General features: G+C 41.2%; 1 protein-coding gene across 3 annotated transcripts in view; it reads right to left on the bottom strand.

Annotated features, from left to right (window-relative positions):
- Nucleotides 1-22,819, bottom strand: part of LOC100602238 (schwannomin-interacting protein 1) — a 592,588-nt gene that overhangs the window by 100,911 nt on the left and 468,858 nt on the right. The window lies entirely within an intron of this gene.

Genomic DNA, 22,819 nt, shown 5'->3' with positions numbered 1-22,819 from the left:
TCATACCCCAAATAGAACATGACTTTTTAAAAAATGTCAAAAGTTAAGTAAGATTACCCAGCATTCCATTTTCCAGGATTTTAAAAATAAATTGAGATTTTTCCTCATTAAGATAAAAGTATTTTCTAATAATCACTGGGGAAAAATCTGTATGATAATCAAAAGGGATTAATGGATTCCTTTCCTTGTTCTTTATCAATAACAGATTCCTCTCTCACTAATACTACCCTGTTTTATAGTCAGATAAGTGAACACAACTGATAATAAAGGCCAGCAAGGAAGAGGGAAAGCAAAGGAAGCCACAGGCTTCTGCTTGGATGCTAAGACTGTGTGAAGGATGTTTCCCAGGCTCCTTTCTCACCTGGCTCCCTGCTAGATCCTGCCAATGGGAGGCACAGGGGAATGGCCAGTGAGAGGGGGGCCCAACTCCTGTAGGACACCCCTCCAGCAGCTGCAGAAAGCTGGCCCTTGGGCACCCCTGCTGTGACTTGACTGAGGCTGCCAGATGCCCCAAGCAGGACTCTGTCTCCCCTCCCTGAGGGCTATGCCTGAGCCACAGCAGGCACCTGCCGGGAAGGTTCTGGTCACATCACCTCTTCCCTTTTGTTGTCTTGGTCCCAGGCGTGGTGGCTGCTTCTTGCTGTTACTAGTCTCTGTGTTACCTTGGTTTCCACATTTTGCTCTTTCTGTGTTTTTTTCACTTGTTTAACCGTAAATCTGCTCCCTGAAATTCTTAGAATGGTTTCTATTTGCTGATGGGCCCCTGGGCTGATATGACAATGAAACTGAGAGGTTAAACATGAGACTGCACCTCTCTGCACTGAGTGTTTGAATCTACTTATCTGCATTGAAGTCCCTATTCCTTTGAGGCAGTTCCAGGGCCACCTTATCCCCTTGCCTTAGGCTATCTATTCAATTGTGTTTCATAAGAAGTCCAAGGCAGGCAAGGTGTGAGGGGTCCGCCCAGACTCAGCCCACATTCTGATTTCTCAGAAGCGGTTTTAGGGCCAAACTTTCCACACTGAGGATAATTGCAGGATTCTAAAAAAAGAATATTAAAATAAATAACATAAACACAACTTTTTCACAACACAATTCAGTTCAAAGGATTAAGAAACAAATCCTATTTTTAATGTAAAAATCTTAAAATAGCATGATAAAGGCAGAAAGCCAAAGCTTAGGGGAAAAAATTGCTTCTAAGTGGACATGAAACATTTTGAAAATATGAAATGTATAAGTATTTTTTCAAAGTCAGGTCCTCTCAATGTGCAGAGAAAGATGGAAATAGCCTTTTTGTTTTCTTTTTGAGACAGTCCCGCTCTGTCACCCAGGTTGGAGTGCAGGGGCTCAATCTCGGCTCACTGCAACCTCCACCTCCTGGGTTCAAGTGTTTCTTCTGCCCCAGCCTCCCAAGTAGCTGGGACTACAGGTACATACCACCATGCCCAGCTAAATTTTTGTATTTTTAGTAGAGACGGGGTTTCACCATATTGGCCAGGCTGTTCTGGAACTCCTGACCTCAAGCGATCCGCTCGCCTTTCAAAGCGCTGGGATTATGGGCGTGAGCCACCGCACCCAGCTGGAAATAGTCTTTTAAAGGAAGATTGTAACTTCACTCAAATTATTACCAAGAAAGGAAACTGAGCATATGAAGGACATACATTAACACATTCTAATGCTGCCCAAGTTCCTCTTTCATAAAAACAGTATAAGTTATATCCAATAAAAAGTTTCTATAAAAGGTAACATTTTAATGATTCACTAAAAGCATTTCCAATTTCTATGAACTTTGAGCCCAGCTGCTGAGTAGAGTCTGAGGAGCAGAGAGGAGCACTCCTTCAGACCAGTAAATACCGAAGCTTTCAACTGAAAACATCCATTCCTCCGAAGTTGCCCCTGTCTTAATCCAAGTACAAAGTCCAGGGAGAGGGGGGCCTTGGCCAGGAACTGAGAATATGACCCTTCTGGCAGTGGGAGTGGTTGCAGCAATCAAATCACCTGTTTTGGATCATTGGCTGGGATCCTCAGCTCCTTCTGATCACTGACTGCTCACCTTTCAGTGGCGCTGCCCACAGGATGGACTGCACCTCCCAGGCTGATAGGATTGTTCTGCTCACCACCACAGTTTTAGTGCTTATCATAAATCAATAAATTGGCATTGCTATTTTACACATCAGGTTTGGAATCGTGGTTTACTGGGTACATCCCTGATAAATAAAATTATCTTTCTTATGATAACAAAATCAGTTTCTGGGCCACGAGGCTAAGGGTCAGACCCTGAATTATGTAATCTAATCATTCTCAAAGTATGATCCCCGGACCAGCAGAATCAGAGTTACCTGGGACTTGTTTGAAATACAAGTTTTGGGGCCCAACCCTAGACCTCCTGAATCAGGAGTGTGGAGCCCAGCAATTGTGTTTCAAACAAGTGTTCCAGGGGATTCTGATTCCTGCTCAAGTTTGAGAGCCACTAAATTGAAATGACAGTTATTTGGAGGTGGGGGATTATGGTTAATTTTGTGTCAACTTGGCTAGGCCATGGTGCACAGTTGTTTGTCAATACCAGGTGAGATGTTGCTGTGAAGGTGTGCTTTCAATGTGATTAACATTTAAATCAGTCAATTTTGAGTAAAACAGATTACTCTCTCCATAAAGTCGGTCAGTCTCATCCAATCAGTTGAAGACATTAAGAGAAAAGAGAGGTCCCCTGAAAAGGAAGAAATTCTGCCTCCAGACAGCCTTTAGACTCAAGATTGCAACATCAACTTTCGCTGGAATTTCCAGCCTGCTGGCCTGGACTGCATGAACCAGTTCTTTAAAATCAATCTCTCTCTCTCTCTCTGTAAATATATATACACACACACAACCTGTATACATACACATATACAGGTTGAGTATCTCTTATCTGAAATGCTTGGGACTAGAAGTGTCTCAAACGTTGGATTCTGGAATATTTGCATTATGCTTACTGGTGAGGCATCCCTAATCTGAAAATCTGAAATACTCCAAAGCATTTCCTATAAGCATCATGTCAGCCCTCAAAAAGTTTAGAATTTTGGAGCATTTTAGATTTCAGATTTTTGAATTACAGATGCTCAATTTTATATATATATAGGGTGTAATATATATATATCATACCCTATTGGTTATGTTTCTCTGAAGAACCCTGACAAATACGGGATTCATATGTTCATATGTTTAATGCATGTATCCTACATTAGGACTAGGATTTTATTTTTTTTTATTTTTAGCACTATATGCTCAGTACCTAGTATGTAGTAGTTAGGCTCTCCATGCATATTTTTGGTGAATGAATGAACTGTGGTGAACTCACCAAGAAAGGGAACTGGATAATTTGGCCCTGAGAGGGGGCTCTTGGAAATCAGCCAAACCTGAAAATACCTCCACTGAATTCCTCTGGGCAATAAACCTCTCCTCAGGAGTCTTCTAGAGTGTGTAGATGAATCAACAGGAAATCACATCCAGGAATTGTGTTGAGTGTCTCTGTATTTAATTTCTTACAAGTGAAAGAACGCTCTACACTCGGCAGGCCACTCTTCAGCTTTGTTTCTATCCACAGGCCATGATTTTAAGTGCAATGACTGCATTTGGCACTTCTGTAACGCCTTGTATTTAAAACCAGCTTTTAGAGTAGATCCCTATCAGTACTTTGTTTTTCTGGAAAGAGTGAAATTGAAAACTTAGCCTCAAATATCATCTATTTTAGTGTTAGCCCCAGTACATTAATCTAAAGAAGGTGTTTTCCTGAGCGATGGGAACAGACTTTGAGGCCGACACTCATCTCTACTCCCATATCACACCCTCTGTGGGGCCAGCTCACTCAGAACAGCAGCAGAGCTTTGTCTCCAGGCTGCCTGGATTGTTGTAATGCTATTGAAGACAGGTCAAAAGTCATCTTGATAAGATTATTTTGAAACCTCCAGGATAGCAATTCCATCTGCTATATGAAATCAGAAAAAGTACATTCCTTGGTTAACCTTCGTCATTCCCCTACATAAACCTCAATCACATTTCTTTGAAACCATGCCAGATTTTCAGTGCTGGCTAATAGGATTCAGGCTCAGATGAGGGAAGTTGGTCCAAATGTGTGAAGTGGACAACAGTGGCCAGAGGGGAGGACTTAAGGGCCAACTAATGCTTCTTCAACTCAGTAGCCAGTCCTCAGTTTGAAACTTCGAAAGTGCTGTTAAGCTGCAAAGTGTTCCTTCCCTTAGAGGAGGAAAAAACTAAGAATTAGTTTGGTGAATTTGCCCTCCACTTACCTGGCAATTTGCTCTCTACAAATCGGGCATGGTTTCAAAGAAATATGATTGAGGTTTAAGTAGGGGAATGACAAAGGTTAACCAAAGAATGTTTACTTTTTATTATTTCATATAGCAGATGGAATTGCTATCCTGGAGGTTTCAAACACAGAATACAAAGGAAAGACATTCATTATTTCACGAGGAATCCATTCCGCTCACTAAGCTCCTACCAGATGCTGGGGCAGGGCCCAGGTAAGGCTGACAGTCATCTAGTGTCCAGAGAAGGAACCGAGAAGCCTGAGCCAAGTGTGTATGAGTGTATGTGGAGTAAAGAGTGATGGAAAAAGCAGAGGGAGATGACTCAGCAGCTTCCAGTGTTTACAAAGACAACTAACACCTAAACCAAACAAAAAGGACTGGAGGCTAGGCAGAGGCTCATATCCTATATTCAGCCCATATGGCAGCTACTTTGAAGTCAATTTTAAATTAAGTCACCTGGGAGTTGGAATTCTAACTCAACCACTTACCAGCTATGTGGAAGTTACTTAATCTTCCTAGGTTTTAATGTTCTCATCTTTTTACTAAAAAGGGGTACAAAGTTTGTTGAGAGGACAAAAATAAGATTACATAGGTCAAATCCCTGGTATCTAATCAGACCCAAAGTCAACCCTCAACAAGTCTTCCCCTTGCCAGTCAATACCAAAGCTGGCCAGTCACGCTCCTACTCAGACTCGCTTACTGTGAGTTCTTCTTTGTCTTCAAAACTGTCTTCAGTGTTCACTTTAATTTTTACAAAAATATTGGGCTTTTTAAAGGGGGAAGGGGTTACTCTAAATTATTTGTCTTGTAAACTGAGGCCCCAGGGAAGGATCCTACGTGCTGCGGCTGGTCCAGCTGTGACGCTTCATTTCTATTAACCATCCCCCCACTACACACAGACCACAATCACACCACAAAACACACACACACACACACAGTGCACACGCACAGACATACACACACACACACGGTTTGACTCAGAGTCGCTTCACTGCTTATCTGACTAAAGGTGAGAAACTAAACTATGATTTATGACCATTCCTTCTCATTTCAGTTTCAGCTGCACGAAATCCATTTCTCAGTACATTTCAAGGAAGAATAGTCATTGATTTTAAGAAACATTAATTTTTTTGAATAGACATATGCCAATACCTCTAATAGGAATTAATAACAACTTAAATCCATATGAATCAATTTTGGCTCCATTTCAATACTTTGAGAACTATAATAATCTTTAAAAGTATCTTTTAATTTCACTATACTTAGAAGATAGCGATGTTGATGTCCAGATGACCATCACAATAAGGGTATTATAGATGATTTAGAGGTTAGGAAATGTCTATTAAAACTTGCTGGAATAAAAAGCAGACTTTTTAGATTACTATATTTGCTGAAAAGGAGACCTATGTTTAAATCATTCTAACCAATAAAGAATTAACAGATTTTGCTTCATGGCACTACAAACAGCTGTTGAGTAAGTCTTCCAGGTATTTCCTGCAGGGTTTAAAAATCTTGGGATAAAAATAATAAGATCTTATAATGAACCTTATTAACAGAAAGAAGTGGAATAAAAATTATTATCTTTGATTTTCCCCATAGAGGGAGGGAAAATATCAATTGCATATTTTATGTAGATGTTTAAAACAACAAAAAAGAAAATACACATCCAACAAAAATAAGAAATAAGATGTTTTAAAATTTCCCAAACATATATTCATGTCCCCAAAATAAATCTGATGTTTCGAGCAGTTTGTTTCATATAAACCAAACAATCGTTGTCTATGAAAGTATAAGCTGCCCCAGTGATGCACAGCTCTTTTGTTTCTACAAACAGCAGCATTCAGTGGGTACCCTGGATGTTGTGCTAAAACTTCTAACTAGCATTCTGTTTATTATTCAGATTGATTAGAAAAATATATTTTTCTTTTGACAGTTGGGTGGCTTTTTAAAGAATTACTTGTTTCAAATTACACCCTTCTCTTGCAACACTTGAATCTGACACCTCAAGCATAACCTACAACTTGCTGGCTCCCCATCTCCCAACAGAAGAAAACAAAAACAAAAAAAAACTATGGCCCTGAGAGGATGGCTCCGTATTTACATTCAGCATCATATATCAGCATTTACCAGGGTGAGGCCAATGGCTGTCAACTCCTGGCTCTTAGTCAATATTTAATCACTGTTCAGTTATGTAGGAAGAAGGAAACATTCCATCTCCCGATAACATGTCTTTAATATGAAAAAAGCTTTCACTACATTTATGGAAGCTTGGTTATACTTTTTAGAAAAACTATCAAATTGAGAAGTTGTACAACTGTTCTGATATGGCATTTTAAGTGCATTGCCATTGGTAGGTGTATAACATGAATAATACTTAATCATGATTTTTTAAAAGTATTACAGAATTTTGGGTTCACCCTGCAACCTTTTTATTTTATTCATTTGTTTATTTACTAATGGAGAAAAGTGGTCGGAGAAAAAAATGTATGAAATCCTCGTCTAGTTCATAACCTCTAGCTCTGGTTCAGTCTCTGAGCTATGAAGCAAAGCAGCCATACTAAGGAAAAAAATTCACATTTGCTTTTTGACTGTTACTTAATTTAAAAGATTCTACAGTTTTGTTTTTTGATAGAGCTTTGTAAATAATTTCCTCAGACCTAGCACCATGATTTAAAACCATTTACTTGGGCCAGGCTCAGTGGCTCACACCTATAATCCTAGCACTTTGGGGGCAGAGGCAGGTGGATCACTTGAGGTGAGGAGTTCAAGACCAGCCTGGCCAATATGGTGAAACCTTGTCTCTACTAAAAATACAAAAATCAGCTGGGCATGGTGGCATGCGCCTGTAGTCTCAGCTACTCAGGAGGCTGGGGCAGGAGAATCGCTTGAACCTGGGAGGCAGAGGTTGCAGTGAGCTGAGATGGCACCATTGCACCCCAGCCTGGGCGTCACGAGACTCCATCTCCAAAATAAAATAAAACCATTTACTTTTCCATTTATTCTACATGGTAACTAAAGCAGCACAAGGCTTAAGTTAAGGGAAAACAGCAAAGGACTGATGGGAAAGCCCACGTCACCGGGATTCCTTAGATTCCTACCTGACAAAATATTTCATGTTTCTTGTGTAGCGCATAGCTATGCTAATGAACTGGTCAGCTGAGCTGGAGATGTTTTTACCATTTAAACGAGATCTACAATGTTCCATAGGGAAGGCTCATGCATTCCTTATAGTGTCAAGATGAAAGAAAAACTGCAGAGAAGGTGAAAGCTGGAAAGTGAAACAGAGTAATAAGTACTGAAAAATGTCTTCGCTCAAAGGCACAGAGTTTTTCTCTTTCATTCTTTCTGCTAACCCATGACCAGATGAACAGGTGTAGACTTGCTCAATGGGATGATATGTGGCAGAAACCATTTTCACTTCAAAAGTGCAAACCATATTTGACATTCAACAGCTTTTCATTGCGGTAGGTGGAAGAGGAAATTAAGCTTTACCTCAGCTCGTTACAATTCATTGGTTGTGCTCTGACACAGTAATTATCCTTTGCTCCTAACCAAGACTCCCCAGTCCAATCATCACATATGGGATGGAAGGGGGACTGCAGGGGTTTCTCTAACCTCCTTGGACCTGCCTGCAAAGCACAGAAGGGTTTTAGAAAGAAGCCCCGGGGTGGAGTGCTCATGTGGCTGGCATGAGAATACCTGACTTTCTGTTGGCACCTGGCATTACAACGCCTTTACTTCATCTTGGGTTAGTGTGCCTAAAGCTTCAGGTAAATCACAAATAACTCATTAGGAAAAAGGCTGGGACCTCTGTTTTACTATATTCCCAGCTCACAGCTTCCAGTAGACCTGGGAGAAAAATCCACAAATATGCCAACTACTTTAAACCAAAATACTCAAGAAGTTCCTGGAGCGTGAGAAGTTTAACACTAATTCATTACTGGATTCAAACAGCTTCGTCCCACGTACTTCCCTAAAAGGCTCCATTCTCCACTCCACTCCAGTTCTCCAAGTATAAGGAAGTGACATTTCAAGCATTGTGCCTGTTATTAAACTCCTTCCAGCATAAAAATATTTCAAATCAACTACAGGAAAATTGCAAGATTATTTTATTGTGCGCAAGATGGCTTTTAGGACTAGTGGAAAGTTCCACAAATGAAGTGCAGATTCAGATGCCTGGGATGTGTTTGTGAGGTAAGGGAGTGATTTTGGTGAGGATGCTCCTGGTGCAGTTTCCATGAAACTTTCCAAACTCCCTCTTGCCCGGGGCTGGGCAGCTCTTGCCATCCCTCCTTTCACCTGGCTCCCAGAAGCTCTTCAGGTCTCCATTCAGCTGTCAATCCCTCAGCACTGTCTCTGCCTCGGCAGCTGGCCAAGTCAGTCTCCAAAGTCAACTGAATCACTTATATTGGATGTTAAATAACCAACCTCGGTGTTTGTTTGATGTCCCTCTCCCTCAACAAAATAAATAAGACCATTTGGGAAAAAATCCTAGCTAGGTTGACTCCGAGTGTCTAGCAGAGTGCAGCTACTGAGCAAATAAATTACTATTAAGTGAATAAATAAATGAATGGGCAAAAACGTTGCAGAAGGTAGCAGATTTCCCTGTAGCTTGTGCACCCTCAGCTTCCTCCTTCCCAACCTTGTCTCCCTTCCTGGTCCTTCGGTGACAGTCTCTTTGCTGGACATGCTGCCGCAGATGAAGCTATTGCTAGATGTGATTTCAGGACTTCTGGGAGGAGAGCTCTCCATGTGTGTTGCCACCTGGTGGCAAGGGCTCCCAAGTCATGCCCATCACAGCAAGCCTGCTGGTAACCTCAGAGAACCATAGTTCTATTCTACATATAAACTCAATACATAATAGCTATTATTATTAAATACCATACAATGTGAACATGCTTGCTTTTTTTTATAATTTCTGGCTGTTTCCTAGATTTTTAGTGGCAAGGGTATGAAGGCTACTGGTCCCGTGCCACAGAGAAGCCCTGTCCTGGGAAGGGATGACAAGTGACTTCTTAGGTCAGGTTTAGTGTGTGTCTGTCCACTTCTTGCAGCATTGTCACCCTCCTGGGATGCACCCATGTGTGTTGACGTGATTTCGGTCACTCTTCCCTGTGTGACCGCAAGCTCCATGACATGACAGCTCCCTGTCAACTTCCACTCCTCTCTGTACTCCATACCTAACACATAGTGGGCATTCAATCAATATTCACTCATTGAGTAAAGTTATGAAGAAAAAATAATGGCATATATTAAGAAAATTCTTGGCAGACATCATTTTGTGTGCTATGCTTTGCTGAAAAGCTTCACATAAGCAATTTAAAAATGTAACTTATTGGCTGAGCATGGTGGCTCACACCTATAATCCCAGCACTTTAGGAGGCCAAGGTGGATGGATCACCTGAGATCAGGAGTTCGAGACCAGCCTGGCCAACATAGTGAAACCCCATCTCTACTAAAAATACAAAAATTAGCTGGGCGTGGTGGCATGCTCCTGTAATCCCAGCTACTTGAGAGGCTGAGGCAGGTGAATCGCTTGAACCTAAGAGGTGGAGGTTGCAGTGAGCCGAGATCATGCCACTGCACTCCAGTCTGGGCAACAAGAGCAACACTCTGTCTCAATAAATAAATAAATAACTCTTGCTCCAAAATGGATTCAGAACATTTACCCCCACAGAACTCAGAGACGTGCTACACTTAGAACACACAAAAACAGTTTCTATAAGATAAGGAATGGTTAGAAAGCAATCTTTAATTCACATTAAAAATATAAAATTTATGCCGTAAAACTAGTTGTTTTTATCCCAATAATCATAAGGAGATGACGATCTGATTCCTGGGGCTGCTGACAACCACCTCCTCATGCACAGTCTCAGCCTCATCAAGTGGACGCATCTGAGCTGGCATCAGAGCACACAGGCACACCTGTGGCTGCAGCTAGACGCTGACATTTCAGCTCAGTGTCTGAATCTTGGTATTACCACCACCAGAGTCACAGGTCGAATCCCTATGGGGGCTAGTTAGCTGTGACCCTTTCCAAGGTCACTGGTGCCACCCTAGGTTATGCCCTGTCATCCCATCCCATAAGTGGACACTATGGGTCACAGAGGTAAAGGAGTATGGTGAGGGTGTGTGGACAAGATGCCGAGACCAATGAGCCCTGATGTCTCTATGTAGGATACCAACTTGGCATGTTACATTTATGACCCTTTGAACATCTCTTTCACTTGATGTGTTTATTTCCTCACCACTGGAGGAAAATACAGGGGATTGGGCCAGATGAGCTTTTAAGGTCCATTACACCTTCGATATTTAATGATTGGGCAAGAGAAATGTATTTATTAATACTAGGTCTTCAACTGTCATGGTTTGAACTTGAGTCCTAAGTCAAGAGACTGCCCGCTGTTATTAATTAGGGTTCCTGACTTGCAAGCAATTAAAACCAACACTGGCTAACAAACCCACAGAAGTAACAGGAGGCAGACACTAGAGCAGCACTTTGGAAACAAGTAGAAACAAGGTCAGGAAGCAGAAGTCACAGCCATGGTCCCTTCATAGCATGGGTTTGTCAGCAGTCAACACTGCGAGGGCCTCCGACTGTCCCTGAGGACCTTGCTGCAAATTCTCTAGACATAAATTTCCTGGGAGCTCTTCCACCTGCAGCAGAGCCAGGGGAGGAGAAGGAAGTCGAGCTGAGGTTCCCAGAACATGAGTCAGCTACTTATAATTACTCTTCCACCAAAATCACACGAGACGCGGAAGAGGTAGTTCCCCAAAAGGAAGCTGGGAGCTCTTAGGAAGGGTAACTCATGCTGGGTACCAAAACCCATGAACATCCATCACAGGAGGAAGAACCTAAGAATATAGAGGAGGGTATTTGCAATACGTCCCATCTTCCAGCACAGCATGTAATGAACTTCAAGAGAATATCTAAGTTGAAGGAGCTATTCAAATTACTGTGGTCCAGAAAACACAATTTTCCTGAAAGAAATGTTGAGTAAGTGCTATCATAATGCACAATATATTAAACACATAATTAGTTAAAAAAAATTTAACAAAAGGAAATTACTGATCCTGTTGGCAAAACCAGATGCTCTATGAGAATTCACTGAGTCATGGGGACATCCTTCTATTTTTTTTTTTTTTTTTGAGATGGAGTCCATGGAGTCTCATGGACTGGAGTGCCATGGTGCGATCTTGGCTCACAGCAATCTCTGCCTCCTGGGTTCAAGCGATTCTCCTACCTTAGCCTCTCAAATAGCTGGGATTACAGGTGTGTGCCACCATGCCCATGCCCAGCTAACTTGTTTTTTTTTTTTGTTTTTTTTTTTGTTTGTTTGTTTGTTTTTGTTTTTTTTTTGTTTGTTTGTTTGTTTTTGGTAGAGACAGGGTTTCACCATGTTGGCCAGGCTGGTCTCGAACTCCTGACCTCAAAGTGATCTGCCCACCCAGGCCTCCCAAAGTGCTGGGATTACAGGTGTGAGCCACTGCACCTGGCCGGGGACATCCTTCTATTGGCAACAAAACTATGCCTGATGCCCATTAGTGGTTTAGTTTTTGAAATTCTGACCATTCAATCAGTCAACAAATATTGAACATCCTGATGTGCCAATTTCCCTTCCCTTTTCCACTCCTGCAAGAGTCCTAAACCCTTTTCTATACCATTTCTAATCTGTTCCTCATGACTTAACCCCAGCCCTTTCACATCCTGAGTGGCATTTGTTCCACAGGTCGCTCACACCTCTGTGAGTTGCCTGTAATGTACCCTCTCCCAGGACTTCCACTGGACACTCACAGAGCCTTCACAATTCCACCAGAAACTTAACTTTAAAGAAGTAAACTACCAAGCTGAAAAGTTGTTTCCTACTTTAAAACAATAAAAAATCTGGATATCGGAGAGCAAATAACAAGTGAGAACTTGTGGCTGTCCACAGCCCAGATGGAAAGCAGACTGTGGGCAAGTTTATTTCTACACTTAAGAACTCACAAAACAGCCCCCTCGCTCCCTCCTCCCTGACGAGGGGAGATGCACCCTCCACAGAGCGTGTGTGCACATATTTCTTTATCTGTCCCTTCACTCCATCTGTCTTCTCCAGTGGCAGCACCAGAGTTCCACCGAGGAGGGATAGAGGCAAGGCAACCTGATTGGAAGAGGAGGCTAGAGACTTGTCTTCAAAAGCATTTACATAGCAAATATATTAGCACCATGTTTACTTAAATTTCATGCCTGTTTAGGATGGCTTTGTGGAGGGGCAGTGTAGAATGTGGAGGAACCTAACTCTCCCCTCCCTCCTCAAGTCACAGCCTATGAGGACATATTACTTATTACAGTTATCAAATACTTTCAGTATACCCTTTTTAATTTCAAAGGCCAATATAAATCTCAATGAAGTTTGTAGGTTAGGTGATAGTATTAGGTAAATGTTCATTTCTTGAAACATGAATAGCTTGAAAAATGTATCCTAGACATACAAGATATTAACATAAGGGGAAGCTGCTGAAGGATATTTGAGAACTCTGTGTACTATCTTTGCAATTTATTTGCAAATCTAAAATTATTCCAAAATAAGTTTAAAAAAAAAAAAAACTAATATAAAAAATGTTTCCTGGCCAGGCGCGGTGGCTCACGACTGTAATCCCAGCACTTTGGGAGGCCAAGGCGGGTGGATCACGAGGTCAGGAGAAAGAGACCATCCTGGCTAACATGGTAAAACCCCATCTCTTCTAAAAATACAAAAAATTAGCTGGGCGTGGTGGCGGGCGCCTGTAGTCCCAGCTACTCAGGAGGCTGAGGCAGGAGAGTGGCCTGAACCCGGGAAGTGGAGCTTGCAGTGAGCCGAGATCATGCCACTGCACTCCAGCCTGGGTGACAGAGCGAGACTCTGTCTCAAAAAAAAAAAAAAAAAAAAACAGTTTCCTGTTTTTCTAAAGAAAAGTGAATAAACATCCCAAAATTGTTTAGTTTATTTGGAATCTATGTTAACTTTATACTTAGAGCCAATAGTTCCAAAGAGGAAAAAAGAGTCCCAACTTTTATATTTTCAACAGGTCCTCCACTATATTATGCACGACAGCTACAATTAAATAAAGTCTCAATATGACTAAGTTTCATTAGATTCTGTATAACAAGAAATTTTATAAAGACTCACCACCACACCTTGGAATTAAATGGTCTCAGATGAATTTCTAGCAGATGAAACAGCTGAGGCCACATATGTGTGTGTGTTTATATTTCAGATACTCTGTTCTTAAAGAGTTCTTCCCTTTTTATTATTCATAAATAATAAAAAATAAATCATGACACAGTTCCCTGACTACAAATAACAAATCAATTTTTGAACTGCTTTGAAGATGAAAGAGAAAAGTAAATGCTAAGTAATGGGATGTGTATAAAAATTAAGTGAAATAGAGGTGTGTAGTGGGTCTTGTTTTTTTCCTTTGGATGTTATTATTTCTAATTATTTTAAGCACTGAAAGGAGAAAAAAAAAAGCTACTCTGGTGTCAATAAATAAGAACAACACTCCTTCATGGGTTTTCCTCCTGAAGATCCCTTACTTCTACAATCTCACCGACCTCTTGGCAAATGGTCCCACCTTGCCCCAACTTATCCTCATTTCAGGTAAGACATTTAGCCTCTTTGGATCTCAGTTTTCTCATATGAAAAGTGAGGAGGTTGGATTAGGGGCAAGATGGGTAACTGGTAGCCTAGGGGCAGTATTCTGGACAGCAGATATTTGTTAGTCTCACAAATGTATATGTATGTTTAAAGTTGTTTGCCAATATGTAATAGTCAAGATAGTTCTCATAACATCTCAGGCTTGGATCTTGGGCTTCTCCTGACACATCAGAACACTGAGATCATGTTCTGGCATGGCACGAAATCAGGCGGCAAGCAACAGCAGCTGCCCCTTTACCCCTAGGACATACCCTCCAGGACACCATGGTCCTCTCCCACTGGGCCCACTGCTCCAATGGGTTATCTACGTGACCTCTGGAAGCATCCGAGTTTACCACCCTTGCTCTGGACTCCCTCTTGGCTCTAATATTCTCATTCCCAGTGTGATTGTTTACTAAAAAAAGAGAGCTTTAATTTGGCTTTCAACACACTGGAACTCTATAGAGGTTTTAGTCATGTGTTAGTACAGACACAACTGTTCATCTGCTTTGTTTAGAGTTTCTATATGAGACACAAGAAAAATAAATCTAATATTTAGATCACTATACCACAGTAGAGCAGGTATTCAAAATGTTTTAAAGTTACTGCTGCCTAAAGTTGTTCTTCTAGAATGAGCTCTTATTTTAAAGGCTATTTGGGTCAGATGATGGGGTCACTGTAAGATGGATAACAACTCTAACAGATTACTGGTTATACAGTTTGAGTGTTCAAAAATACAATTCCAGTGGTCTACTCTCTTACTCCTTGCCGAACTAATTTTAGAGTGGAAACAAAAAGGACAGAGCACTGGGCAACCCACTCGGGTCCCCTTCCACACTGTAGAAGCTTTATTCTTTTGCTCTTCACAACAAATCTTGCTGCAAAAAAAAAAAAAAAGCACTTAAGATGTAGTTGTTCAAAATAAAATGTCAGACTAGGTCAAAATGGACCAAAAATTATGTAAGACTGCATAAAGAAAAAAAATTGTCTGCAATTTTCATTAAGTAGGGTAATTTTTAGCTACTGGTGTCATGAAGAGAAAAACAGGAGACTGAATTGGTTCTGAAACTATTTGAAAACATGTTATTTTTATGAGTGTAGATTAGCCTTTAGGTTCTTTTCTAAGATGATACAGTACCAGTTTCCTAGAGGTTCAGACTCCTTTTATTTTGGAAATAAGTTTAACACTACTCTTTCTTTAGGTGGGGAAAATAGGTAAAAGCTATTATGTTGCTGGACTTGACATTAAAAATACCCTGGCATTTCAGAACACAGGAGCTTTTCTGCTTTTGTTTTTATTTTTTAGTACTCTAACCTCAAATCTAAATTTACAACACTGCCGGAGATCTTAGGAATTATGAGGAAATTACCTCATTCCCTTTAAACTTTTTCAGAAAGCAAAGTTCTCTCCATATATGGCAAACCAAGAAGGAAGCAGAATCAAGTTACATTCATTTAGGAGCTGCCAGGACTTACCAATTGTTTTGTTCCAGGCACACCTACAACCCACGTGTGAGCAGGCCAACCCTGGCACAGCTGGGTGGCTAGGGAGTGCCTGCCCTCATCTCTCCAACATCAAGCAGTACAAGAGTGGGCCTGGCAGGGGGTCCTGGCCACCAGAGGCACCCTGTGCTAGATGAGCCACTTTCTTAGGGACTTTGAATTGGTAACCCGCACAGGAGAGAAAGACGAAACAGGCAGGCTGAGGACCACAGTGGGGAGATCTCAGAGGAGGAAGCAAGGGGCGTGTGCTGCTGAGGGGCAACAGCATGACCCAATCAGCTGGGGTATGCCCAGGGAGGCACGGACAGACCATCCGCTGTCTGCAGGCCTGGCTGGGAGGCTGCAGAGATGGTTTCTGCCGTTTCCCAAGCATCCTGAAAAGCAGCCCCATCAGCCTGTGGCAAATGGAGAATCACCTGCCTCTGCACCTGGAAAGGCCCAACCCCACACACTTTCTTAATAGAAGCTTTTTGTAATACTTTGTAAAACAAAAACAAAAAACTAACTCTGTGAATAACTAAGACATTTATTTCTATAAGGCAGAGTTTTGAAGAGATCAATCATCTCAGACATGGGCAATAAAACCCTCTTGAATTGATGAATTTGCAGAAATCAGCTGCAGACTAATGCACTGCTTCTTGGAATCCATAAAAATTGAAGCTTTTTGTTTGGGTCTACTATGCTAATATCCCAAGGAAGAAAGATGCACAGTCACTTTCATGAACCATAAATACTAAGAAGAGACTCTGAGAAATGGAAGAAAAAAAAGAAAAAAAATGATTAATGTGATATTGCTGATGATGGATAAGCCAGAGGTTATTTGATTACACATAAATATGAAATGTTTGGGTGGAGATACAGAGGCATCAGTAAAATGTACAGATACGGCCGGGCGCGGTGGCTCACGCCTGTAATCCCAGCACTTTGGGAGGCCGAGGCGGGCGGATCACGAGGTCAGGAGATCCAGACCATCCTGGCTAACACAGTGAAACCCCGTCTCTACTAAAAATACAAAAAATTAGCCGGGCAAGATGGCAGGCGCCTGTAGTCCCAACTACTCAGGAGGCTGAGGCAGGAGAATGGCGTGAACCCCGGGGGGCGGAGCCTGTAGTGAGCCGATATCGCGCCACTGCACTCCAGCCTGGGCGACAGCGAGACTCTGTCTCAAAAACAAAAACAAAAACAAAACAAAACAAAACAAAATGTACAGATACAAGTGGCAATAATTGGAAAACCTGATACACAAAATCAGACCAAGAAAGTTGGTAACTTTAGGTTTCAGTAAGTTTGGCTTTAATACAACCTCATGTTGGTTAGAGGTAGCAAAAAAAATGGGTTTACAAGTACCTTTTAAAAAACTATCAACCTGGGGCTGAACAAAACACTAGTTGGGATCATTCCTACCACCTGGGCTTTTCCTAGCCTAAACATCATCTTTTGAACTACTTACACTTTATGGGAAATACACCACAAGAGTAGGGAAAAAATGAAAATAACATAAAATGATGCAAATATTGAAAAATCGGTCAGTGGAGAGAAAAAATTAGATTAAGTATATGCATAAATGAGAACAGATAAAGACAAGTGATAAAGATCAGTGACAGAACATGCTTGACATAATTATTTAACAGATACATACAAAGGGCAACAATTACTTTTTATTTTATTATTTTTTTATCTTCCATTTTCCGAGGACAGGAAGATAATTCTTCACAAAAGGGAAGGAGTAGCCAAAACTAAGACAAAACAAACACACAAACAACAAAAAGAAGCAAGAGCATCTGAGAAACAAGGAGAGCTCTTGCAGATTTGAAGAGAGACTTGGTAAGTGAAGGATTATTACAACTATCCTGGATGTGAAACAAATAATTAAGGACAGTTCAGCCCTACAAATTTAACTGGGGAAATACACAAATAAAAATCCAAATGTATTTCCCTGTCCTTATATTCATTTTTCTATTTCTTGCTCTCACCAGAGAACACTCAAAAACACTACAAATCAGCAAGCCTTTTAAATTCTAAGTACAAATAAGTGGCATACAAGTGGAATAAGAAGTTCTCACACATATTCTAACTATGCCAGGCATCTTAATCTAGACTATTTTATGGGCTGCTTCTGAACCCCACAAATACTTTTCCTACTAGTCTTTTCTTGGTTTTGTTATTTCTCCTTTTGGAGGGTACTCTTTAGATAGAACAAAATCTGTCTTCACTTGTGGGGTGAGCCACACAGAGATCTTCTCTCCGCTAGCTTTCTATCATCCAGGGAGGGCACTGTTCTATTGCTAGAAATACACACAGTGATGAGCTGAAGTTTAAAAGGAAGAAAGCAATTTTATAATTGTTCTGACAACATAGGTTTAAAAAAAGAAAAAAATCAACAAAATGAAATCTTTTCTATCGATTGATAAAAATTAGAATCTACTTCCAGTTTTGGAAGCTCTTAAATTATGAAAATGGATCTGTACTCCAAATTAAATTTGGGGAACACCCATTCTTTTAAAAAAAAAACAATTTAAAAAGGTGGCATCTGCTGAAGCACTGAAGTGGGGCACAGGTCATCAAAAGTGGGAATTAGGAGTCGGGTGACTTGAGGCTGGGTCAGGCTTGGGCTGAGGAAGTTGGGTGAAGATGTGTAATCTTCATAGACCTCAGTTTCCTCCTTTGAAAATAGCATTTGATGAGATGATCTCCCAGAATCCCTTTCTATCTCTAAAATCCTATTACCCTTCTATTGAAAATGCTCAATTTCACAATTGACACTTGAATTTCTACAAAAGTTTAGTGCAAAATAGTCTCCCTGTAAGTGACAGTAGAAAGTGCATTTGTGCTGAGAGCACAGAAAGCATCAAGCAACTAAGGAAAAGCACCTGCAAACGCCCTTTTCATTAAAACACTAAGGACCGATTTTCAAAAGTAAGAAAACAAGACCATTCATCTCTTCAGCGACAGAGGTCCAGAAATAAAAACAAATTGCTATTAAAATGCAAATGTAGGCTGGGCGCGGTGGCTCACGTCTGTAATCCCAGCACTTTGGGAGGCTGAGGCAGGCAGATCACCTGAGGTCAGGAGTTCGAGACTAGCCTGGCCAACATAGTGAAATCCCGTCTCTAGCAAAAATACAAAAATTAGCTGGGCATGGTGGCTGGCACCTGTAGTCCCAGCTACTCAGGAGGCTGAGGCAGGAGAATCACTTGAACCCGGGAGGCGGAGTTTGCAGTGAGCTGAGATTGCGCCACTGTACTCCAGCCTAGGCGACAGAGTGAGATTCCGTCTCAAAAAATAAATAAATAAATAAAATGCAAATGCAATATCACAGCATTTGGATAAGCTTCTAAGAAAGGACCTGGAATTACCACTTTAGCACTAATAAGAAAGTTTATAGTGTAGCAACTTTGAGTAAATTAAAGAACTAAAGAGACAGGCTGGCACAAAATACATTAACCAACCAGATAACAACTGTATATAAAATGTCTACACTTCAGGGAATGTGTAATGTGTAATATGTGTTTAAGGGGGAGGGGGGACTTAAGATAGTTGGACTGTTAAAAGACACACCCAGAAGAAGACAACAGAGAATTCAAGATAAAAGTAGTTATGGGCCGGGTGTGGTGGCTCACACCTATAATCCCAGCACTTGGGAGGCCAAGGCGAGTGGATCACTTGAGGTCAGGAGTTCGAGACCAGTCTGGCCAACATGGAGAAACCCCATCCCTAAAAAATTAGCTGGACATGGTGGTGGGCACCTGTAGTACTACCAGCTACTCCGGAGGCTGAGGCATGAGAATTGCTTGAAACCGGGAGGTGGGGGTTGCAGCAAGTTGAGATTGTGCCACTGTACTGCGGCCTGGGTGACAGAGCGAGACTGTCTGAAAAAAAAGTAGTTATGATGTCACCAAAAGAGCTGGGAACCAAAATCAGAAATTGATGAGTCTGGCCTGATTTTTGTTAGGTGTGAGATTTCTGTCAGGAATGCCAGCAAGGAGTCTGGAACTGGAAATGCAGGCAGAGCAGGAAGGGATGGAGGGAGGTGAGATGATGTCAGTGGTGAGATGTTCAAGAAGCTCTTCAAGTGTGATGAGAATATCTGCCTCTGTTTTTTAGATGTGCATCCTGAAAATTTTCCTGAGGATGTCTTAAAGGTCCACTATGTGCAAACTAATTGGTAGGCAAAGATTTATTTTAATCAAACTACATTTTCAAAGACTGTTCTAAAATACAATGCTCCATCCGATAATAATTTAATTGTATATACACATAGATAGCCCCAGAACTAATGGTATATTTTCAAAATTTTAAGAATTGTTTACATATGGTTTGCCTGCAACCTAACTTAAAAAAAAAAAAAAACAAAGACAAAAACCTAACCATATTTCTTTGAAGTCTAGAGTACATGCCAGTAGACAGAGCAGCCTTTGCAGCTCTTAAGCAAAAATCATCATAAATAGGAAAGTAGGCAAAGAACTTTTCATTATAGTACTAGATATTTCAAGGTAAAAGGTTGAAACACAGAATACATTTCACCCTGGTAATTTCCAGTTACGGTAAAAAGAAAAAAAATTTTTAACACTGTCATGTCATGCTCTCTAACTAACAGGAATAAGTGATAGCTGCATTCCACACAGAATGTTTTCAATGCTGTGCCCCAGGCTGCAGAATCACACAACTTATTAAACTTATAAACTTTACTATATTTTGTAGGAATACTAAAGACATCTTAATTCAGTCTACAAAAACAGACACTTATGTAATTTAAACATAGCCCAAGTAACTAAAGAAATAAACTACTCAGCCATTCAAGCTACTTCAGTAGTGTGTCATTGATGGGGAAGAAGTAACTGGGCTGTAATTCTTACAGAATAATACATTGAAAATAACCTATAATTAGTACCATTCTAGGAAGAAATGTAGGTAATTTAAAAAGTGTGCTACTAGCTAATAATACAAACAAATAAAAAGACACATTATTTTCAAGTACTTTGGAAATAACTTCGTCAGAAGAATTTGCTTTCAATTAACGTGTCAATTAAAATTATTCTTATCTTCTCATTAAATGAGGAAAATGCACCTGTCAGAGGCACTAAAAATAATAAAACTGCACTTAAAATGTGTTGAGTCTACAACTAGAGCTCTTCTCTAATTTAAAAATGATTCCTTTCCTTTTTTAAACAACAGGAGTAAAGACTGGTTGGATGTGACAAGTGATCTCCTTGCTCTCTTGTTGTTTTCTCTTAAGAAGGAGGGAGCAGCCACCCAGCCACCTGAAGGGAGGTGTCCTGGAAAGCAGGATGCAGATGGAATAGAGCAATGGGAAAAAGGGGAAACCTCTTTCAGTGCTTTAAGCATCATGTGACGGCAAAGTAAAATAGTACTTCCTTGGAAGACAGTTAGGCAGCTTCTTACACAGGTAAACATACACCTACCATGTGATCCAGCCGTTCTTATTTCTAGTTATTCACCCAAGAGAAATGAAAGTGTATATTCAGGCCGGGCACAGTGGCTCACACCTGTAATCCCAGCACTTTGGGAGGCGGAGGTGGGCGGATCACCTGAGGTCAGGAGTTCGAGATCAGCTTAACCAACATGGTGAAACCCCGTCTCTACAAAAATACAAAAATTAGCCAGGCATGATGGTGGGTGCCTGTAATCCCAGCTACTCAGGAGGCTGAGGCAGGAGAATCACTTGAACCCAGGAGACGGAGGTGGCAGTGAGCCAAGATAGCATCATTGCACTCCAGCCTGTGTGACAAGAGCGAAACTTTGTCCCAAAAATAAATAGATAAAATGTATACATGAGTGTCCATAACAATTTTATTTGTAATAGCCAAAACCTAGAAACAATGCATGTGTCTATCAACAGATGAAAATGGTATATCCACAAAATGGAACACTACTCAGCAAGAGTTTGAACGAACCACTGATACATACAATAACATGGATGAATCTCAAAATAATCACTTTTTGAGTGAAAGAAGCCAGACAAAAATCCATACATAGTGTGATTCCACTTCTGTTAATTTTAGAAGACATAAACTAATCTATAACATAGAAATCAGATCAGTTGGTTGCCTGGGGACAAGATGGTGGTATTACAAAGGAGTGCAAGGATACTTTTGGGGATGCTAAATATGTTCATTATCTTGATGTTCACGATGGTTTCACAGGTGTGTCAAAACACATACATATGCCATACATATGTCAAAACTCATCAAATTGTACATTTTAAATATGTAGAGTTGATGTATGTCACTTATACCTTAATAAAGCTTTTTATTTTATTATTCTATTCTACTCTACTCTACTCTATTCTATTCTATTTTTGAGACGAAGCTTCACTCTTGTCACCCAGGCTAGAGTGCAATGGCGTGATCTCGGCTCACTGCAACCTCCGCCTCCTGGGTTTAAGCGATTCTCCTGCATCAGCCTCCCCAGTAGCTGGGATTACAGGCGCCCACCACCATGCCCGGCTAATTTTTGTATTTTTAGAAGAGACAGGGTTTCACCATGTTGGCCAGACTGGTCTCAAACTCCTGATCTCAGGTGATCAGCCTGCCTTGGCCTCCCAAAGTGCTGGGATTACAGGCCTGAGCCACCATGCCTGGCCAATAAAGCTATTTTTAAAGAAAAGCATCAAAATGGGCTGAGTCTCCAGAGACAGGAAACAGGCTAGACATGGAGGAACACATCCCCTGAAGGAGAGGAAGCCTCAGGGAAAAATACAGAGAAAAAGATGTGTAATTATATTCCATTTAGGAGGAAGAGTACACTGAGGCAGTGGCCCCCCCACCCCACTTGCTGACAGGTCCACAGAGCCTTTTCAACAGGAGCAAGAGGGCTACAGTGATGCACTAAGGTCCTGGAGAAGCAGAAGAGAGAAAGCTGACTGTCTGTGGCCCGCTCTCATAAGAGAGAAAACTGTCCAGTCCTGTGCACCAGAGTTAGAGTAGGCAAGAAGATAAGAATTTAAGAGAAACATGAACTTCTGCAAGCAGGACTCCTAATCTGACATCAAAGGCATCAACCCCAGAACCTTTCTCTACTCCATCTATGGCCCTTGAATTTAATAAGAGTGTTCACCCACAAGAGGGAATACAAGCCCAGGGCAGGACTGTGAGAAGTACACTGACACCAGATGAGCAGGGGCTGCCCATGGAAGGGGCACTTCTGGGAGTAGTTCCGGTTTTCGGGTAAAGCCCCTCACCCTCTCTGCATGTTTCAAGCATCTATTTGTGCCACACACAATGCGAACTACTGGGGATATGGCTGCCCCAGGTGCTGACATCACAGTGGAGGGCTGGGCCAGGTGCTGGAGGTCTGTCTTGAGCCCCCAGCTCTGAGACGGAGCAAAGATCCAGT

This window comes from Nomascus leucogenys, chromosome 11, assembly GCF_006542625.1.
Source record: "Nomascus leucogenys isolate Asia chromosome 11, Asia_NLE_v1, whole genome shotgun sequence".
Lineage (NCBI taxonomy): Eukaryota > Metazoa > Chordata > Mammalia > Primates > Hylobatidae > Nomascus > Nomascus leucogenys.
This window is presented reverse-complemented; position numbering and strand designations above follow the sequence as displayed.